Source organism: Taudactylus pleione, unplaced genomic scaffold (assembly GCF_031769625.1).
Source record: "Taudactylus pleione unplaced genomic scaffold, aTauple2 ptg000317l, whole genome shotgun sequence".
Classification (NCBI taxonomy): domain Eukaryota; kingdom Metazoa; phylum Chordata; class Amphibia; order Anura; family Myobatrachidae; genus Taudactylus; species Taudactylus pleione.
In genome coordinates, this window is record NW_028284718.1 from 4,788,391 (window position 1) to 4,809,414 (window position 21,024).

General features: G+C 32.7%; 8 non-coding genes across 8 annotated transcripts; all 8 read left to right on the plus strand.

Annotated features, from left to right (window-relative positions):
* Window positions 1-823: 823 nt before the first annotated feature.
* TRNAP-CGG (transfer RNA proline (anticodon CGG)) lies at window positions 824-895 on the plus strand. The gene has a single exon. It is a non-coding gene; the product is annotated as a tRNA-Pro (tRNA).
* Window positions 896-2,112: 1,217 nt separating this feature from the next.
* On the plus strand, window positions 2,113-2,184 carry TRNAP-CGG (transfer RNA proline (anticodon CGG)). Its single transcript has one exon. It is a non-coding gene; the product is annotated as a tRNA-Pro (tRNA).
* Window positions 2,185-3,401: 1,217 nt separating this feature from the next.
* On the plus strand, window positions 3,402-3,473 carry TRNAP-CGG (transfer RNA proline (anticodon CGG)). The gene has a single exon. It is a non-coding gene; the product is annotated as a tRNA-Pro (tRNA).
* Window positions 3,474-4,682: 1,209 nt separating this feature from the next.
* TRNAP-CGG (transfer RNA proline (anticodon CGG)) lies at window positions 4,683-4,754 on the plus strand. Its single transcript has one exon. It is a non-coding gene; the product is annotated as a tRNA-Pro (tRNA).
* Window positions 4,755-5,971: 1,217 nt separating this feature from the next.
* TRNAP-CGG (transfer RNA proline (anticodon CGG)) lies at window positions 5,972-6,043 on the plus strand. The gene has a single exon. It is a non-coding gene; the product is annotated as a tRNA-Pro (tRNA).
* Window positions 6,044-8,547: 2,504 nt separating this feature from the next.
* Window positions 8,548-8,619, plus strand: TRNAP-CGG (transfer RNA proline (anticodon CGG)). Its single transcript has one exon. It is a non-coding gene; the product is annotated as a tRNA-Pro (tRNA).
* Window positions 8,620-11,117: 2,498 nt separating this feature from the next.
* TRNAP-CGG (transfer RNA proline (anticodon CGG)) lies at window positions 11,118-11,189 on the plus strand. Its single transcript has one exon. It is a non-coding gene; the product is annotated as a tRNA-Pro (tRNA).
* A 2,490-nt stretch (window positions 11,190-13,679) lies between these two features.
* TRNAP-CGG (transfer RNA proline (anticodon CGG)) lies at window positions 13,680-13,751 on the plus strand. Its single transcript has one exon. It is a non-coding gene; the product is annotated as a tRNA-Pro (tRNA).
* The last annotated feature ends 7,273 nt before the right edge of the window (window positions 13,752-21,024 follow it).

Genomic DNA, 21,024 nt, shown 5'->3' on the forward strand with positions numbered 1-21,024 from the left:
CTTACTTGATGATTCTATGATTTTCATTTTGGGCGCGACGGGTCCCTGGTTCAATTCCCTGACGAGCCCTCTCTTTCTTTTTACGGTGCATCTCATGGTTTATATATATCTGATTTTCTCAATTGGCTAAGTCAATAGCATCAACTGAGTTTTGTTTTTGCCATACTCCCAATAGAATTTGTACATACTTATGAATCTTGCCTTCATCATTTTCCTATTGCCTTTCTTCTATTTATGCATGATTTACACATAGCTTTTTACAAGTCTTGGGTTTTATCGATCAGACAAGTCCAAACTCTGTTGCCATTTTTATATCTTGTCACTGCACTTTCCAAATAAGCACACATAGAAAACTATCAATAGAATCTTACGAAAACATTTTAGTTGTACTACAAATAAGAGCATACTTATTAAAATTTCAACCGTATTGTGGTATATTCGGAAAACTGCAAGTTCTCTTCTGTCTAGATAGCTTTGAATGTTTTAAAAGAATAGTCTCACTTTGAAACACAAAAAGTTCAAAAATGAAATTGCAAGGTATTCTTTTGCCTTTCTTCTGTGTCTGGAAGCATGATTTGTACATTGCATATGACAAGTCTATAGCTTCGTCCATGAGAGAAGTCCAAACTCTGTAGGCACTCACAAATCTTGTCCCTGCACTTTTCCTATATGCATACCTTAGAAAACTATCTACTGGACCATAAGGAAATATTTTATTTATTCTACAAATTAATTTTTACATAAATGTATATGGTGTTTTAAAAACATAAAGCTATTTTCTTAAAATCAATTGAAAAATCCAAAGAAAAATCTTCAGGTAGGTGGCTCGTTGGTCTAGGGGTATGATTCTCGCTTCGGGTGCGAGAGGTCCCGGGTTCAAATCCCGGACGAGCCCAAGTTTTCAGATTCTTTGAAATGGTTCTATTATCTAATTGTAGTCAATTTCCTGTGTGAATTTCAACTGAATGTTGTTTTTTCAAAACTCTCAAAATAGATTGTATTTACTAATTTGCACAATTGAATTTTGTTTTTTGTCAAACTGCTAAAATTATTTGTAAGTACTTATCTGCACACAGCATGTGACATGTCTTGGGTTTTATCCATCAGAAAAACTCTGCTGGGCATCATAAAAGTTTGCACAGCAATTTTCAAGCAAGTATACTTAGAAAATTATTGACTATTAGGAAGTATTTTATTTATGCTAATATTTCCTCCTTGTACACATTAGTGACTGCTTTAAAATAATATAATTTTCACATAAAATTGGTTAAGATATCAAATAAAACATGCTTACTTGATGATTCTATGATTTTCATTTTGGGCGCGACGGGTCCCTGGTTCAATTCCCTGACGAGCCCTCTCTTTCTTTTTACGGTGCATCTCATGGTTTATATATATCTGATTTTCTCAATTGGCTAAGTCAATAGCATCAACTGAGTTTTGTTTTTGCCATACTCCCAATAGAATTTGTACATACTTATGAATCTTGCCTTCATCATTTTCCTATTGCCTTTCTTCTATTTATGCATGATTTACACATAGCTTTTTACAAGTCTTGGGTTTTATCGATCAGACAAGTCCAAACTCTGTCGCCATTTTTATATCTTGTCACTGCACTTTCCAAATAAGCACACATAGAAAACTATCAATAGAATCTTACGAAAACATTTTAGTTGTACTACAAATAAGAGCATACTTATTAAAATTTCAACCGTATTGTGGTATATCCGGAAAACTGCAAGTTCTCTTCTGTCTAAATAGCTTTGAATGTTTTAAAAGAATAGTCTCACTTTGAAACACAAAAAGTTTAAAAATGAAATTGCAAGGTATTCTTTTGCCTTTCTTCTGTGTCTGGAAGCATGATTTGTACATTGCATATGACAAGACTATAGCTTCGTCCATGAGAGAAGTCCAAACTCTGTAGGCACTCACAAATCTTGTCCCTGCACTTTTCCTATATGCATACCTTAGAAAACTATCTACTGGACCATAAGGAAATATTTTATTTATTCTACAAATTAATTTTTACATAAATGTATATGGTGTTTTAAAAACAAAAAGCTATTTTCTTAAAATCAATTGAAAAATCCAAAGAAAAATATTCAGGTAGGTGGTTTGTTGGTCTAGGGGTATGATTCTCGCTTCGGGTGCGAGAGGTCCCGGGTTCAAATCCCGGACAAGCCCAAATTTTCAGATTATTTGAAATGGTTCTATTATCTAATTGTAGTCAATTTCCTGAGTGAATTTCAACTGAATGTTGTTTTTTCAAAACTCTCAAAATAGATTGTATTTACTAATTTGCACAATTGAATTTTGTTTTTTGTCAAACTGCTAAAATTATTTGTAAGTACTTATCTGCACACAGCATGTGACATGTCTTGGGTTTTATCCATCAGAAAAACTCCTCTGGGCATCATAAAACTTTGCACAGCAATTTTCAAGCAAGTATACTTAGAATATTATTGACTATTAGGAAATATTTTATTTATGCTAATATTTCCTCCTTGTACACATTAGTGACTGCTTTAAAATAATTTAATTTTCACATAAAATTGGTTAACATATCAAATAAAACATGCTTACTTGACGCTTCTATGATTTTCATTTTGGGCGCGACAGGTCCCTGGTTCAATTCCCTGATGAGCCCTCTCTTTCTTTTTACAGTGCATCTCATGGTTTATATATATCTGATTTTCTCAATTGGCTAAGTCAATAGCATCAACTGAGTTTTGTTTTTGCCATACTCCCAATAGAATTTGTACATACTTATGAATCTTGCCTTCATCATTTTCCTATTGCCTTTCTTCTATTTATGCATGATTTACACATAGCTTTTTACAAGTCTTGGGTTTTATCGATCAGACAAGTCCAAACTCTGTTGCCATTTTTATATCTTGTCACTGCACTTTCCAAATAAGCACACATAGAAAACTATCAATAGAATCTTACGAAAACATTTTAGTTGTACTACAAATAAGAGCATACTTATTAAAATTTCAACCGTATTGTGGTATATTCGGAAAACTGCAAGTTCTCTTCTGTCTAGATAGCTTTGAATGTTTTAAAAGAATAGTCTCACTTTGAAACACAAAAAGTTCAAAAATGAAATTGCAAGGTATTCTTTTGCCTTTCTTCTGTGTCTGGAAGCATGATTTGTACATTGCATATGACAAGTCTATAGCTTCGTCCATGAGAGAAGTCCAAACTCTGTAGGCACTCACAAATCTTGTCCCTGCACTTTTCCTATATGCATACCTTAGAAAACTATCTACTGGACCATAAGGAAATATTTTATTTATTCTACAAATTAATTTTTACATAAATGTATATGGTGTTTTAAAAACATAAAGCTATTTTCTTAAAATCAATTGAAAAATCCAAAGAAAAATCTTCAGGTAGGTGGCTCGTTGGTCTAGGGGTATGATTCTCGCTTCGGGTGCGAGAGGTCCCGGGTTCAAATCCCGGACGAGCCCAAGTTTTCAGATTCTTTGAAATGGTTCTATTGTAGTCAATTTCCTGTGTGAATTTCAACTGAATGTTGTTTTTTCAAAACTCTCAAAATAGATTGTATTTACTAATTTGCACAATTGAATTTTGTTTTTTGTCAAACTGCTAAAATTATTTGTAAGTACTTATCTGCACACAGCATGTGACATGTCTTGGGTTTTATCCATCAGAAAAACTCTGCTGGGCATCATAAAAGTTTGCACAGCAATTTTCAAGCAAGTATACTTAGAAAATTATTGACTATTAGGAAGTATTTTATTTATGCTAATATTTCCTCCTTGTACACATTAGTGACTGCTTTAAAATAATATAATTTTCACATAAAATTGGTTAAGATATCAAATAAAACATGCTTACTTGATGATTCTATGATTTTCATTATGGGCGCGACGGGTCCCTGGTTCAATTCCCTGACGAGCCCTCTCTTTCTTTTTACGGTGCATCTCATGGTTTATATATATCTGATTTTCTCAATTGGCTAAGTCAATAGCATCAACTGAGTTTTGTTTTTGCCATACTCCCAATAGAATTTGTACATACTTATGAATCTTGCCTTCATCATTTTCCTATTGCCTTTCTTCTATTTATGCATGATTTACACATAGCTTTTTACAAGTCTTGGGTTTTATCGATCAGACAAGTCCAAACTCTGTTGCCATTTTTATATCTTGTCACTGCACTTTCCAAATAAGCACACATAGAAAACTATCAATAGAATCTTACGAAAACATTTTAGTTGTACTACAAATAAGAGCATACTTATTAAAATTTCAACCGTATTGTGGTATATCCGGAAAACTGCAAGTTCTCTTCTGTCTAAATAGCTTTGAATGTTTTAAAAGAATAGTCTCACTTTGAAACACAAAAAGTTTAAAAATGAAATTGCAAGGTATTCTTTTGCCTTTCTTCTGTGTCTGGAAGCATGATTTGTACATTGCATATGACAAGACTATAGCTTCGTCCATGAGAGAAGTCCAAACTCTGTAGGCACTCACAAATCTTGTCCCTGCACTTTTCCTATATGCATACCTTAGAAAACTATCTACTGGACCATAAGGAAATATTTTATTTATTCTACAAATTAATTTTTACATAAATGTATATGGTGTTTTAAAAACAAAAAGCTATTTTCTTAAAATCAATTGAAAAATCCAAAGAAAAATATTCAGGTAGGTGGTTCGTTGGTCTAGGGGTATGATTCTCGCTTCGGGTGCGAGAGGTCCCGGGTTCAAATCCCGGACGAGCCCAAATTTTCAGATTATTTGAAATGGTTCTATTATCTAATTGTAGTCAATTTCCTGAGTGAATTTCAACTGAATGTTGTTTTTTCAAAACTCTCAAAATAGATTGTATTTACTAATTTGCACAATTGAATTTTGTTTTTTGTCAAACTGCTAAAATTATTTGTAAGTACTTATCTGCACACAGCATGTGACATGTCTTGGGTTTTATCCATCAGAAAAACTCCTCTGGGCATCATAAAACTTTGCACAGCAATTTTCAAGCAAGTATACTTAGAAAATTATTGACTATTAGGAAATATTTTATTTATGCTAATATTTCCTCCTTGTACACATTAGTGACTGCTTTAAAATAATTTAATTTTCACATAAAATTGGTTAAGATATCAAATAAAACATGCTTACTTGACGCTTCTATGATTTTCATTTTGGGCGCGACAGGTCCCTGGTTCAATTCCCTGATGAGCCCTCTCTTTCTTTTTACAGTGCATCTCATGGTTTATATATATCTGATTTTCTCAATTGGCTAAGTCAATAGCATCAACTGAGTTTTGTTTTTGCCATACTCCCAATAGAATTTGTACATACTTATGAATCTTGCCTTCATCATTTTCCTATTGCCTTTCTTCTATTTATGCATGATTTACACATAGCTTTTTACAAGTCTTGGGTTTTATCGATCAGACAAGTCCAAACTCTGTTGCCATTTTTATATCTTGTCACTGCACTTTCCAAATAAGCACACATAGAAAACTATCAATAGAATCTTACGAAAACATTTTAGTTGTACTACAAATAAGAGCATACTTATTAAAATTTCAACCGTATTGTGGTATATTCGGAAAACTGCAAGTTCTCTTCTGTCTAGATAGCTTTGAATGTTTTAAAAGAATAGTCTCACTTTGAAACACAAAAAGTTCAAAAATGAAATTGCAAGGTATTCTTTTGCCTTTCTTCTGTGTCTGGAAGCATGATTTGTACATTGCATATGACAAGTCTATAGCTTCGTCCATGAGAGAAGTCCAAACACTGTAGGCACTCACAAATCTTGTCCCTGCACTTTTCCTATATGCATACCTTAGAAAACTATCTACTGGACCATAAGGAAATATTTTATTTATTCTACAAATTAATTTTTACATAAATGTATATGGTGTTTTAAAAACATAAAGCTATTTTCTTAAAATCAATTGAAAAATCCAAAGAAAAATCTTCAGGTAGGTGGCTCGTTGGTCTAGGGGTATGATTCTCGCTTCGGGTGCGAGAGGTCCCGGGTTCAAATCCCGGACGAGCCCAAGTTTTCAGATTCTTTGAAATGGTTCTATTATCTAATTGTAGTCAATTTCCTGTGTGAATTTCAACTGAATGTTGTTTTTTCAAAACTCTCAAAATAGATTGTATTTACTAATTTGCACAATTGAATTTTGTTTTTTGTCAAACTGCTAAAATTATTTGTAAGTACTTATCTGCACACAGCATGTGACATGTCTTGGGTTTTATCCATCAGAAAAACTCTGCTGGGCATCATAAAAGTTTGCACAGCAATTTTCAAGCAAGTATACTTAGAAAATTATTGACTATTAGGAAGTATTTTATTTATGCTAATATTTCCTCCTTGTACACATTAGTGACTGCTTTAAAATAATATAATTTTCACATAAAATTGGTTAAGATATCAAATAAAACATGCTTACTTGATGATTCTATGATTTTCGTTTTGGGCGCGACAGGTCCCTGGTTCAATTCCCTGACGAGCCCTCTCTTTCTTTTTACGGTGCATCTCATGGTTTATATATATCTGATTTTCTCAATTGGCTAAGTCAATAGCATCAACTGAGTTTTGTTTTTGCCATACTCCCAATAGAATTTGTACATACTTATGAATCTTGCATTCATAATTTTATTATTGCCTTTCTTCTATTTATGCATGATTTACACATAGCTTTTTACAAGTCTTGGGTTTTATCAATCAGACAAGTCCAAACTCTGCAGCCATTTTTATATCTTGTCACTGCACTTTCCAAATAAGCACACATAGAATACTATCAATAGAATCTTACGGAAACATTTTAGTTGTTCTACAAATAAGAGCATACTTATTAAAATTTCAACTGTATTGTGGTATATCAGGAAAACTGCAGGTTCCCTTCTGTCTAGATAGCTTTGAATGTTTTAAAAGAATAGTCTCACTTTGAAACACAAAAAGTTCAAAAATGAAATTGCAAGGTATTCTTTTGCCTTTCTTCTGTGTCTGGAAGCATGATTTGTACATTGCATATGACAAGTCTTTAGCTTCGTCCATGAGAGAAGTCCAAACTCTGTAGGCACTCACAAATCTTGTCCCTACACTTTTCCTATATGCATACCTTAGAAAACTGTCTACTGGACCATAAGGAAATATTTTATTTATTCTACAAATTAATTTTTACATAAATGTATATGGTGTTTTAAAAACAAAAAGCTATTTTCTTAAAATCAATTGAAAAATCCAAAGAAAAATCTTCAGGTAGGTGGCTTGTTGGTCTATGTTTATGATTCTCGCTTAGGGTGCGAGAGGCCCGGGTTCAAATCCTGGACGAGCCCAAATTTTCAGATTCTTTGAAATGGCTCTATTATCTTATTGTAGTCAATTTCCTGAGTGAATTTCAACTGAATGTTGTTTTTTCAAAACTCTCAAAATAGATTGTACTTACTAATTTGCACAATTGAATTTTGTTTTTTGTCAAACTGCTAAAATTATTTGTAAGTACTTATCTGCACACAGCATGTGACATGTCTTGGGTTTTATCCATCAGAAAAACTCTGCTGGGCATCATAAAACTTTGCACAGCAATTTTCAAGCAAGTATACTTAGAAAATTATTGACTATTAGGAAATATTTTATTTATGCTAATATTTCCTCCTTGTACACATTAGTGACTGCTTTAAAATAATATAATTTTCACATAAAATTGGTTAAGATATCAAATAAAACATGCTTACTTGATGATTCTATGATTTTCATTTTGGGTGCGACAGGTCCCTGGTTCAATTCCCTGACGAGCCCTCTCTTTCTTTTAACAGTGCATCTCATGGTTTATATATATCTGATTTCTCAATTGGCTAAGTCAATAGCATCAACTGAGTTTTGTTTTTGCCATACTCCCAATAGAATTTGTACATACTTATGAATCTTGCCTTCATAATTTTCCTATTGCCTTTCTTCTATTTATGCATGATTTACACATAGCTTTTTACAAGTCTTTGGTTTTATCGATCAGACAAGTCCAAACTCTGCAGCCATTTTTATATCTTGTCACTGCACTTTCCAAATAAGCACACATAGAAAACTATCAATAGAATCTTACGAAAACATTTTAGTTGTACTACAAATAAGAGCATACTTATTAAAATTTCAACCGTATTGTGGTATATCCGGAAAACTGCAAGTTCCCTTCTGTCTAGATAGCTTTGAATGTTTTAAAAGAATAGTCTCACTTTGAAACACAAAAAGTTCAAAAATGAAATTGCAAGGTATTCTTTTGCCTTTCTTCTGAGTCTGGAAGCATGATTTGTAAATTGCATATGACAAGTCTATAGCTTCGTCCATGAGAGAAGTCCAAACTCTGTAGGCACTCACAAATCTTGTCCCTGCACTTTTCCTATATGCATACCTTAGAAAACTATCTACTGGACCATAAGGAAATATTTTATTTATTCTACAAATTAATTTTTACATAAATGTATATGGTGTTTTAAAAACATAAAGCTATTTTCTTAAAATCAATTGAAAAATCCAAAGAAAAATCTTCAGGTAGGTGGCTCGTTGGTCTAGGGGTATGATTCTCACTTCGGGTGCGAGAGGTCCCGGGTTCAAATCCTGGACGAGCCCAAGTTTCAGATTCTTTGAAATGGTTCTATTATCTAATTGTAGTCAATTTCCTGAGTGAATTTCAACTGAATGTTGTTTTTTCAAAACTCTCAAAATAGATTGTATTTACTAATTTGCACAATTGAATTTTGTTTTTTGTCAAACTGCTAAAATTATTTGAAAGTACTTATCTGCACACAGCATGTGACATGTCTTGGGTTTTATCCATCAGAAAAACTCTGCTGGGCATCATAAAACTTTGCACACAATTTTCAAGCAAGTATACTTAAAAAATTATTGACTATTAGGAAATATTTTATTTATGCTAATATTTCCTCCTTGTACACATTAGTGACTGCTTTAAAATAATATAATTTTCACATAAAATTGGTTAAGATATCAAATAAAACATGCTTACTTGATGATTCTATGATTTTCGTTTTGGGCGCGACAGGTCCCTGGTTCAATTCCCTGACGAGCCCTCTCTTTCTTTTTACGGTGCATCTCATGGTTTATATATATATGATTTTCTCAATTGGCTAAATCAATAGCATCAACTGAGTTTTGTTTTAGCCATACTCCCAATAGAATTTGTACATACTTATGAATCTTGCATTCATAATTTTATTATGGCCTTTCTTCTATTTATGCATGATTTACACATAGCTTTTTACAAGTCTTGGGTTTTATTGATCAGACAAGTCCAAACTCTGCAGCCATTTTTATATCTTGTCACTGCACTTTCCAAATAAGCACACATAGAAAACTATCAATAGAATCTTACGGAAACATTTTAGTTGTTCTACAAATAAGAGCATACTTATTAAAATTTCAACTGTATTGTGGTTTATCAGGAAAACTGCAGGTTCCCTTCTGTCTAGATAGCTTTGAATGTTTTAAAAGAATAGTCTCACTTTGAAACACAAAAAGTTCAAAAATGAAATTGCAAGGTATTCTTTTGCCTTTCTTCTGTGTCTGGAAGCATGATTTGTACATTGCATATGACAAGTCTTTAGCTTCGTCCATGAGAGAAGTCCAAACTCTGTAGGCACTCACAAATCTTGTCCCTGCACTTTTCCTATATGCATACCTTAGAAAACTGTCTACTGGACCATAAGGAAATATTTTATTTATTCTACAAATTAATTTTTACATAAATGTATATGGTGTTTTAAAAACAAAAAGCTATTTTCTTAAAATCAATTGAAAAATCCAAAGAAAAATCTTCAGGTAGGTGGCTTGTTGGTCTATGGGTATGATTCTCACTTAGGGTGCGAGAGGCCCGGGTTCAAATCCTGGACGAGCCCAAATTTTCAGATTCTTTGAAATGGTTCTATTATCTTATTGTAGTCAATTTCCTGAGTGAATTTCAACTGAATGTTGTTTTTTCAAAACTCTCAAGATTGTACTTACTAATTTGCACAATTGAATTTTGTTTTTTGTCAAACTGCTAAAATTATTTGTAAGTACTTATCTGCACACAGCATGTGACATGTCTTGGGTTTTATCCATCAGAAAAACTCTGCTGGGCATCATAAAACTTTGCACAGCAATTTTCAAGCAAGTATACTTAGAAAATTATTAACTATTAGGAAATATTTTATTTATGCTAATATTTCCTCCTTGTACACATTAGTGACTGCTTTAAAATAATATAATTTTCACATAAAATTGGTTAAGATATCAAATAAAACATGCTTACTTGATGATTCTATGATTTTCATTTTGGGTGCGACAGGTCCCTGGTTCAATTCCCTGACGAGCCCTCTCTTTCTTTTAACAGTGCATCTCATGGTTTATATATATCTGATTTCTCAATTGGCTAAGTCAATAGCATCAACTGAGTTTTGTTTTTGCCATACTCCCAATAGAATTTGTACATACTTATGAATCTTGCCTTCATAATTTTCCTATTGCCTTTCTTCTATTTATGCATGATTTACACATAGCTTTTTACAAGTCTTTGGTTTTATCGATCAGACAAGTCCAAACTCTGCAGCCATTTTTATATCTTGTCACTGCACTTTCCAAATAAGCACACATAGAAAACTATCAATAGAATCTTACGAAAACATTTTAGTTGTACTACAAATAAGAGCATACTTATTAAAATTTCAACCGTATTGTGGTATATCCGGAAAACTGCAAGTTCCCTTCTGTCTAGATAGCTTTGAATGTTTTAAAATAATAGTCTCACTTTGAAACACAAAAAGTTCAAAAATGAAATTGCAAGGTATTCTTTTGCCTTTCTTCTGAGTCTGGAAGCATGATTTGTACATTGCATATGACAAGTCTATAGCTTCGTCCATGAGAGAAGTCCAAACTCTGTAGGCACTCACAAATCTTGTCCCTGCACTTTTCCTATATGCATACCTTAGAAAACTATCTACTGGACCATAAGGAAATATTTTATTTATTCTACAAATTAATTTTTACATAAATGTATATGGTGTTTTAAAAACATAAAGCTATTTTCTTAAAATCAATTGAAAAATCCAAAGAAAAATCTTCAGGTAGGTGGCTCGTTGGTCTAGGGGTATGATTCTCACTTCGGGTGCGAGAGGTCCCGGGTTCAAATCCCGGACGAGCCCAAGTTTTCAGATTCTTTGAAATGGTTCTATTATCTAATTGTAGTCAATTTCCTGAGTGAATTTCAACTGAATGTTGTTTTTTCAAAACTCTCAAAATAGATTGTATTTACTAATTTGCACAATTGAATTTTGTTTTTTGTCAAACTGCTAAAATTATTTGTAAGTACTTATCTGCACACAGCATGTGACATGTCTTGGGTTTTATCCATCAGAAAAACTCTGCTGGGCATCATAAAACTTTGCACACAATTTTCAAGCAAGTATACTTAAAAAATTATTGACTATTAGGAAATATTTTATTTATGCTAATATTTCCTCCTTGTACACATTAGTGACTGCTTTAAAATAATATAATTTTCACATAAAATTGGTTAAGATATCAAATAAAACATGCTTACTTGATGATTCTATGATTTTCGTTTTGGGCGCGACAGGTCCCTGGTTCAATTCCCTGACGAGCCCTCTCTTTCTTTTTACGGTGCATCTCATGGTTTATATATATATGATTTTCTCAATTGGCTAAATCAATAGCATCAACTGAGTTTTGTTTTAGCCATACTCCCAATAGAATTTGTACATACTTATGAATCTTGCATTCATAATTTTATTATGGCCTTTCTTCTATTTATGCATGATTTACACATAGCTTTTTACAAGTCTTGGGTTTTATCGATCAGACAAGTCCAAACTCTGCAGCCATTTTTATATCTTGTCACTGCACTTTCCTAATAAGCACACATAGAAAACTATCAATAGAATCTTACGGAAACATTTTAGTTGTTCTACAAATAAGAGCATACTTATTAAAATTTCAACCGTATTGTGGTATATCAGGAAAACTGCAGGTTCCCTTCTGTCTAGATAGCTTTGAATGTTTTAAAAGAATAGTCTCACTTTGAAACACAAAAAGTTCAAAAATTAAATTGCAAGGTATTCTTTTGCCTTTCTTCTGTGTCTGGAAGCATGATTTGTACATTGCATATGACAAGTCTTTAGCTTCGTCCATGAGAGAAGTCCAAACTCTGTAGGCACTCACAAATCTTGTCCCTGCACTTTTCCTATATGCATACCTTAGAAAACTATCTACTGGACCATAAGGAAATATTTTATTTATTCTACAAATTCATTTTTACATAAATGTATATGGTGTTTTAAAAACAAAAAGCTATTTTCTAAAAATCAATTGAAAAATCCAAAGAAAAATCTTCAGGTAGGTGGCTCGTTGGTTTCGCTTAGGGTGTGAGAGGTCCCGGGTTCAAATCCCGGACGAGCCCAAATTTTCAGATTCTTTGAAATGGTTCTATTATCTTATTGTAGTCAATTTCCTGAGTGAATTTCAACTGAATGTTGTTTTTTCAAAACTCTCAAAATAGATTGTATTTACTAATTTGCACAATTGAATTTTGTTTTTTGTCAAACTGCTAAAATTATTTGTAAGTACTTATCTGCACACAGCATGTGACATGTCTTGGGTTTTATCCATCAGAAAAACTCTGCTGGGCATCATAAAACTTTGCACAGCAATTTTCAAGCAAGTATACTTAGAAAATTATTGACTATTAGGAAATATTTTATTTATGCTAATATTTCCTCCTTGTACACATTAGTGACTGCTTTAAAATAATATAATTTTCACATAAAATTGGTTAAGATATCAAATAAAACATGCTTACTTGATGATTCTATGATTTTCATTTTGGGTGCGACAGGTCCCTGGTTCAATTCCCTGACGAGCCCTCTCTTTCTTTTAACAGTGCATCTCATGGTTTATATATATCTGATTTCTCAATTGGCTAAGTCAATAGCATCAACTGAGTTTTGTTTTTGCCATACTCCCAATAGAATTTGTACATACTTATGAATCTTGCCTTCATGATTTTCCTATTGCCTTTCTTCTATTTATGCATGATTTACACATAGCTTTTTACAAGTCTTTGGTTTTATCGATCAGACAAGTCCAAACTCTGCAGCCATTTTTATATCTTGTCACTGCACTTTCCAAATAAGCACACATAGAAAACTATCAATAGAATCTTACGAAAACATTTTAGTTGTACTACAAATAAGAGCATACTTATTAAAATTTCAACCGTATTGTGGTATATCCGGAAAACTGCAAGTTCCCTTCTGTCTAGATAGCTTTGAATGTTTTAAAATAATAGTCTCACTTTGAAACACAAAAAGTTCAAAAATGAAATTGCAAGGTATTCTTTTGCCTTTCTTCTGAGTCTGGAAGCATGATTTGTACATTGCATATGACAAGTCTATAGCTTCGTCCATGAGAGAAGTCCAAACTCTGTAGGAACTCACAAATCTTGTCCCTGCACTTTTCCTATATGCATACCTTAGAAAACTATCTACTGGACCATAAGGAAATATTTTATTTATTCTACAAATTAATTTTTACATAAATGTATATGGTGTTTTAAAAACATAAAGCTATTTTCTTAAAATCAATTGAAAAATCCAAAGAAAAATCTTCAGGTAGGTGGCTCGTTGGTCTAGGGGTATGATTCTCGCTTCGGGTGCGAGAGGTCCCGGGTTCAAATCCCGGACGAGCCCAAGTTTTCAGATTCTTTGAAATGGTTCTATTATCTAATTGTAGTCAATTTCCTGAGTGAATTTCAACTGAATGTTGTTTTTTCAAAACTCTCAAAATAGATTGTATTTACTAATTTGCACAATTGAATTTTGTTTTTTGTCAAACTGCTAAAATTATTTGAAAGTACTTATCTGCACACAGCATGTGACATGTCTTGGGTTTTATCCATCAGAAAAACTCTGCTGGGCATCATAAAACTTTGCACACAATTTTCAAGCAAGTATACTTAAAAAATTATTGACTATTAGGAAATATTTTATTTATGCTAATATTTCCTCCTTGTACACATTAGTGACTGCTTTAAAATAATATAATTTTCACATAAAATTGGTTAAGATATCAAATAAAACATGCTTAGTTGATGATTCTATGATTTTCGTTTTGGGCGCGACAGGTCCCTGGTTCAATTCCCTGACGAGCCCTCTCTTTCTTTTTACGGTGCATCTCATGGTTTATATATATATGATTTTCTCAATTGGCTAAATCAATAGCATCAACTGAGTTTTGTTTTAGCCATACTCCCAATAGAATTTGTACATACTTATGAATCTTGCATTCATAATTTTATTATGGCCTTTCTTCTATTTATGCATGATTTACACATAGCTTTTTACAAGTCTTGGGTTTTATCGATCAGACAAGTCCAAACTCTGCAGCCATTTTTATATCTTGTCACTGCACTTTCCAAATAAGCACACATAGAAAACTATCAATAGAATCTTACGGAAACATTTTAGTTGTTCTACAAATAAGAGCATACTTATTAAAATTTCAACTGTATTGTGGTATATCAGGAAAACTGCAGGTTCCCTTCTGTCTAGATAGCTTTGAATGTTTTAAAAGAATAGTCTCACTTTGAAACACAAAAAGTTCAAAAATGAAATTGCAAGGTATTCTTTTGCCTTTCTTCTGTGTCTGGAAGCATGATTTGTACATTGCATATGACAAGTCTTTAGCTTCGTCCATGAGAGAAGTCCAAACTCTGTAGGCACTCACAAATCTTGTCCCTGCACTTTTCCTATATGCATACCTTAGAAAACTGTCTACTGGACCATAAGGAAATATTTTATTTATTCTACAAATTAATTTTTACATAAATGTATATGGTGTTTTAAAAACAAAAAGCTATTTTCTTAAAATCAATTGAAAAATCCAAAGAAAAATCTTCAGGTAGGTGGCTTGTTGGTCTATGGGTATGATTCTCGCTTAGGGTGCGAGAGGCCAGGGTTCAAATCCTGGACGAGCCCAAATTTTCAGATTCTTTGAAATGGCTCTATTATCTTATTGTAGTCAATTTCCTGAGTGAATTTCAACTGAATGTTGTTTTTTCAAAACTCTCAAAATAGATTGTATTTACTAATTTGCACAATTGAATTTTGTTTTTTGTCAAACTGCTAAAATTATTTGTAAGTATTTATCTGCACACAGCATGTGACATGTCTTGGGTTTTATCCATCAGAAAAACTCTGCTGGGCATCATAAAACTTTGCACAGCAATTTTCAAGCAAGTATACTTAGAAAATTATTGACTATTAGGAAATATTTTATTTATGCTAATATTTCCTCCTTGTACACATTAGTGACTGCTTTAAAATAATATAATTTTCACATAAAATTGGTTAAGATATCAAATAAAACATGCTTACTTGATGATTCTATGATTTTCATTTTGGGCGCGACAGGTCCCTGGTTCAATTCCCTGACGAGCCCTCTCTTTCTTTTTACGGTGCATCTCATGGTTTATATATATCTGATTTTCTCAATTGGCTAAGTCAATAGCATCAACTGAGTTTTGTTTTTGCCATACTCCCAATAGAATTTGTACATACTTATGAATCTTGCCTTCATCATTTTCCTATTGCCTTTCTTCTATTTATGCATGATTTACACATAGCTTTTTACAAGTCTTGGGTTTTATCGATCAGACAAGTCCAAACTCTGTCGCCATTTTTATATCTTGTCACTGCACTTTCCAAATAAGCACACATAGAAAACTATCAATAGAATCTTACGAAAACATTTTAGTTGTACTACAAATAAGAGCATACTTATTAAAATTTCAACCGTATTGTGGTATATCCGGAAAACTGCAAGTTCCCTTCTGTCTAGATAGCTTTGAATGTTTTAAAAGAATAGTCTCACTTTGAAACACAAAAAGTTCAAAAATGAAATTGCAAGGTATTCTTTTGCCTTTCTTCGGTGTCTGGAAGCATGATTTGTACATTGCATATGACAAGTCTATAGCTTCGTCCATGAGAGAAGTCCAAACTCTGTAGGCACTCACAAATCTTGTCCCTGCACTTTTCCTATATGCATACCTTAGAAAACTATCTACTGGACCATAAGGAAATATTTTATTTATTCTACAAATTAATTTTTACATAAATGTATATGGTGTTTTAAAAACAAAAAGCTATTTTCTTAAAATCAATTGAAAAATCCAAAGAAAAATCTTCAGGTAGGTGGCTCGCTGGTCTCGCTTAGGGTGCGAGAGGTCCCGGGTTCAAATCCTGGACGAGCCCAAATTTTCAGATTCTTTGAAATGGTTCTATTATCTTATTGTAGTCAATTTCCTGAGTGAATTTCAACTGAATGTTGTTTTTTCAAAACTCTCAAAATAGATTGTATTTACTAATTTGCACAATTGAATTTTGTTTTTTGTCAAACTGCTAAAATTATTTGTAAGTACTTATCTGCACACAGCATGTGACATGTCTTGGGTTTTATCCATCAGAAAAACTCTGCTGGGCATCATAAAACTTTGCACAGCAATTTTCAAGCAAGTATACTTAGAAAGTTATTGACTATTAGGAAATATTTAATTTAAGCTAATATTTCCTCCTTGTACACATTAGTGACTGCTTTAAAATAATATAATTTTCACATAAAATTGGTTAAGATATCAAATAAAACATGCTTACTTGATGATTCTATGATTTTCGTTTTGGGTGCGACAGGTCCCTGGTTCAATTCCCTGACGAGCCCTCTCTTTCTTTTTATGGTGCATCTCATGGTTTATATATATCTGATTTTCTCAATTGGCTAAGTCAATAGCATCAACTGAGTTTTGTTTTTGCCATACTCCCAATAGAATTTGTACATACTTATGAATCTTGCCTTCATCATTTTCCTATTGCCTTTCTTCTATTTATGCATGATTTACACATAGCTTTTTACAAGTCTTGGGTTTTATCGATCAGACAAGTCCAAACTCTGTCGCCATTTTTATATCTTGTCACTGCACTTTCCAAATAAGCACACATAGAAAACTATCAATAGAATCTTACGAAAACATTTTAGTTGTACTACAAATAAGAGCATACTAATTAAAATTTCAATCGTATTGTGGTATATCAGGAAAACTGCAGGTTCCCTTCTGTCTAGATAGCTTTGAATGTTTTAAAAGAATAGTCTCACTTTGAAACACAAAAAGTTCAAAAATGAAATTGCAAGGTATTCTTTTGCCTTTCTTCTGTGTCTGGAAGCATGATTTGTACATTGCATATGACAAGTCTTTAGCTTCGTCCATGAGAGAAGTCCAAACTCTGTAGGCACTCACAAATCTTGTCCCTGCACTTTTCCTATATGCATACCTTAGAAAACTATCTACTGGACCATAAGGAAATATTTTATTTATTCTACAAATTAATTTTTACATAAATGTATATGGTGTTTTAAAAACAAAAAGCTATTTTCTTAAAATCAATTGAAAAATCCAAAGAAAAATCTTCAGGTAGGTGGCTCGCTGGTCTCGCTTAGGGTGCAAGAGGTCCCGGGTTCAAATCCTGGACGAGCCCAAATTTTCAGATTCTTTGAAATGGTTCTATTATCTTATTGTAGTCAATTTCCTGAGTGAATTTCAACTGAATGTTGTTTTTCAAAACTCTCAAAATAGATTGTATTTACTAATTTGCACAATTGAATTTTGTTTTTTGTCAAACTGCTAAAATTATTTGTAAGTACTTATCTGCACACATCATGTGACATGTCTTGGGTTTTATCCATCAGAAAAACTCTGCTGGGCATCATAAAACTTTGCACAGCAATTTTCAAGCAAGTATACTTAGAAAATTATTGACTATTAGGAAATATTTTATTTATGCTAATATTTCCTCCTTGTACACATTAGTGACTGCTTTAAAATAATATAATTTTCACATAAAATTGGTTAAGATATCAAATAAAACATGCTTACTTGATGATTCTATGATTTTCATTTTGGGCGCGACAGGTCCCTGGTTCAATTCCCTGACGAGCCCTCTCTTTCTTTTTACGGTGCATCTCATGGTTTATATATATCTGATTTTCTCAATTGGCTAAGTCAATAGCATCAACTGAGTTTTGTTTTTGCCATACTCCCAATAGAATTTGTACATACTTATGAATCTTGCCTTCATCATTTTCCTATTGCCTTTCTTCTATTTATGCATGATTTACACATAGCTTTTTACAAGTCTTGGGTTTTATCGATCAGACAAGTCCAAACTCTGTCGCCATTTTTATATCTTGTCACTGCACTTTCCAAATAAGCACACATAGAAAACTATCAATAGAATCTTATGAAAACATTTTAGTTGTACTACAAATAAGAGCATACTTATTAAAATTTCAACCGTATTGTGGTATATCTGGAAAACTGCAAGTTCCCTTCTGTCTAGATAGCTTTGAATGTTTTAAAAGAATAGTCTCACTTTGAAACACAAAAAGTTCAAAAATGAAATTGCAAGGTATTCTTTTGCCTTTCTTCGGTGTCTGGAAGCATGATTTGTACATTGCATATGACAAGTCTATAGCTTCGTCCATGAGAGAAGTCCAAACTCTGTAGGCACTCACAAATCTTGTCCCTGCACTTTTCCTATATGCATACCTTAGAAAACTATCTACTGGACCATAAGGAAATATTTTATTTATTCTACAAATTAATTTTTACATAAATGTATATGGTGTTTTAAAAACAAAAAGCTATTTTCTTAAAATCAATTGAAAAATCCAAAGAAAAATCTTCAGGTAGGTGGCTCGCTGGTCTCGCTTAGGGTGCGAGAGGTCCCAGGTTCAAATCCCGGACGAGCCCAAATTTTCAGATTCTTTGAAATGGTTCTATTATCTTATTGTAGTCAATTTCCTGAGTGAACTTCAACTGAATGTTGTTTTTTCAAAACTCTCAAAATAGATTGTATTTACTAATTTGCACAATTGAATTTTGTTTTTTGTCAAACTGCTACAATTATTTGTAAGTACTTATCTGCACACAGCATGTGACATGTCTTGGGTTTTATCCATCAGAAAAACTCTGCTGGGCATCATAAAACTTTGCACAGCAATTTTCAAGCAAGTATACTTAGAAAATTATTGACTATTAGGAAAAATTTTATTTATGCTAATATTTCCTCCTTGTACACATTAGTGACTGCTTTAAAATAATATAATTTTCACATAAAATTGGTTAAGATATCAAATAAAACATGCTTACTTGATGATTCTATGATTTTCATTTTGGGCGCGACAGGTCCCTGGTTCAATTCCCTGACGAGCCCTCTCTTTCTTTTTACGGTGCATCTCATGGTTTATATATATCTGATTTTCTCAATTGGCTAAGTCAATAGCATCAACTGAGTTTTGTTTTTGCCATACTCCCAATAGAATTTGTACATACTTATGAATCTTGCCTTCATCATTTTCCTATTGCCTTTCTTCTATTTATGCATGATTTACACATAGCTTTTTACAAGTCTTGGGTTTTATCGATCAGACAAGTCCAAACTCTGTCGCCATTTTTATATCTTGTCACTGCACTTTCCAAATAAGCACACATAGAAAACTATCAATAGAATCTTACGAAAACATTTTAGTTGTACTACAAATAAGAGCATACTTATGAAAATTTCTACCGTATTGTGGTATATCCGGAAAACTGCAAGTTCCCTTCTGTCTAGATAGCTTTGAATGTTTTAAAAGAATAGTCTCACTTTGAAACACAAAAAGTTCAAAAATGAAATTGCAAGGTATTCTTTTGCCTTTCTTCGGTGTCTGGAAGCATGATTTGTACATTGCATATGACAAGTCTATAGCTTCGTCCATGAGAGAAGTCCAAACTCTGTATGCACTCACAAATCTTGTCCCTGCACTTTTCCTATATGCATACCTTAGAAAACTATCTACTGGACCATAAGGAAATATTTTATTTATTCTACAAATTAATTTTTACATAAATGTATATGGTGTTTTAAAAACAAAAAGCTATTTTCTTAAAATCAATTGAAAAATCCAAATAAAAATCTTCAGGTAGGTGGCTCGCTGGTCTCGCTTAGGGTGCGAGAGGTCCCGGGTTCAAATCCCGGATGAGCCCAAATTTTCAGATTCTTTGAAATGGTTCTATTATCTTATTGTAGTCAATTTCCTGAGTGAATTTCAACTGAATGTTGTTTTTTCAAAACTCTCAAAATAGATTGTATTTACTAATTTGCACAATTGAATTTTGTTTTTTGTCAAACTGCTAAAATTATTTGTAAGTACTTATCTGCACACAGCATGTGACATGTCTTGGGTTTTATCCATCAGAAAAACTCTGCTGGGCATCATAAAACTTTGCACAGCAATTTTCAAGCAAGTATACTTAGAAAATTATTGACTATTAGGAAATATTTTATTTATGCTAATATTTCCTCCTTGTACACATTAGTGACTGCTTTAAAATAATATAATTTTCACATAAAATTGGTTAAGATATCAAATAAAGCATGCTTACTTGATGATTCTATGATTTTCATTTTGGGCGCGACAGGTCCCTGGTTCAATTCCCTGACGAGCCCTCTCTTTCTTTTTACGGTGCATCTCATGGTTTATATATATCTGATTTTCTCAATTGGCTAAATCAATAGCATCAACTGATTTTTGTTTTTGCCATACTCCCAATAGAATTTGTACATACTTATGAATCTTGCCTTCATCATTTTCCTATTGCCTTTCTTCTATTTATGCATGATTTACACATAGCTTTTTACAAGTCTTGGGTTTTATCGATCAGACAAGTCCAAACTCTGTCGCCATTTTTATATCTTGTCACTGCACTTTCCAAATAAGCACACATAGAAAACTATCAATAGAATCTTACGAAAACATTTTAGTTGTACTACAAATAAGAGCATACTTATTAAAATTTCAACCGTATTGTGGTATATCCGGAAAACTGCAAGTTCCCTTCTGTCTAGATAGCTTTGAATGTTTTAAAAGAAT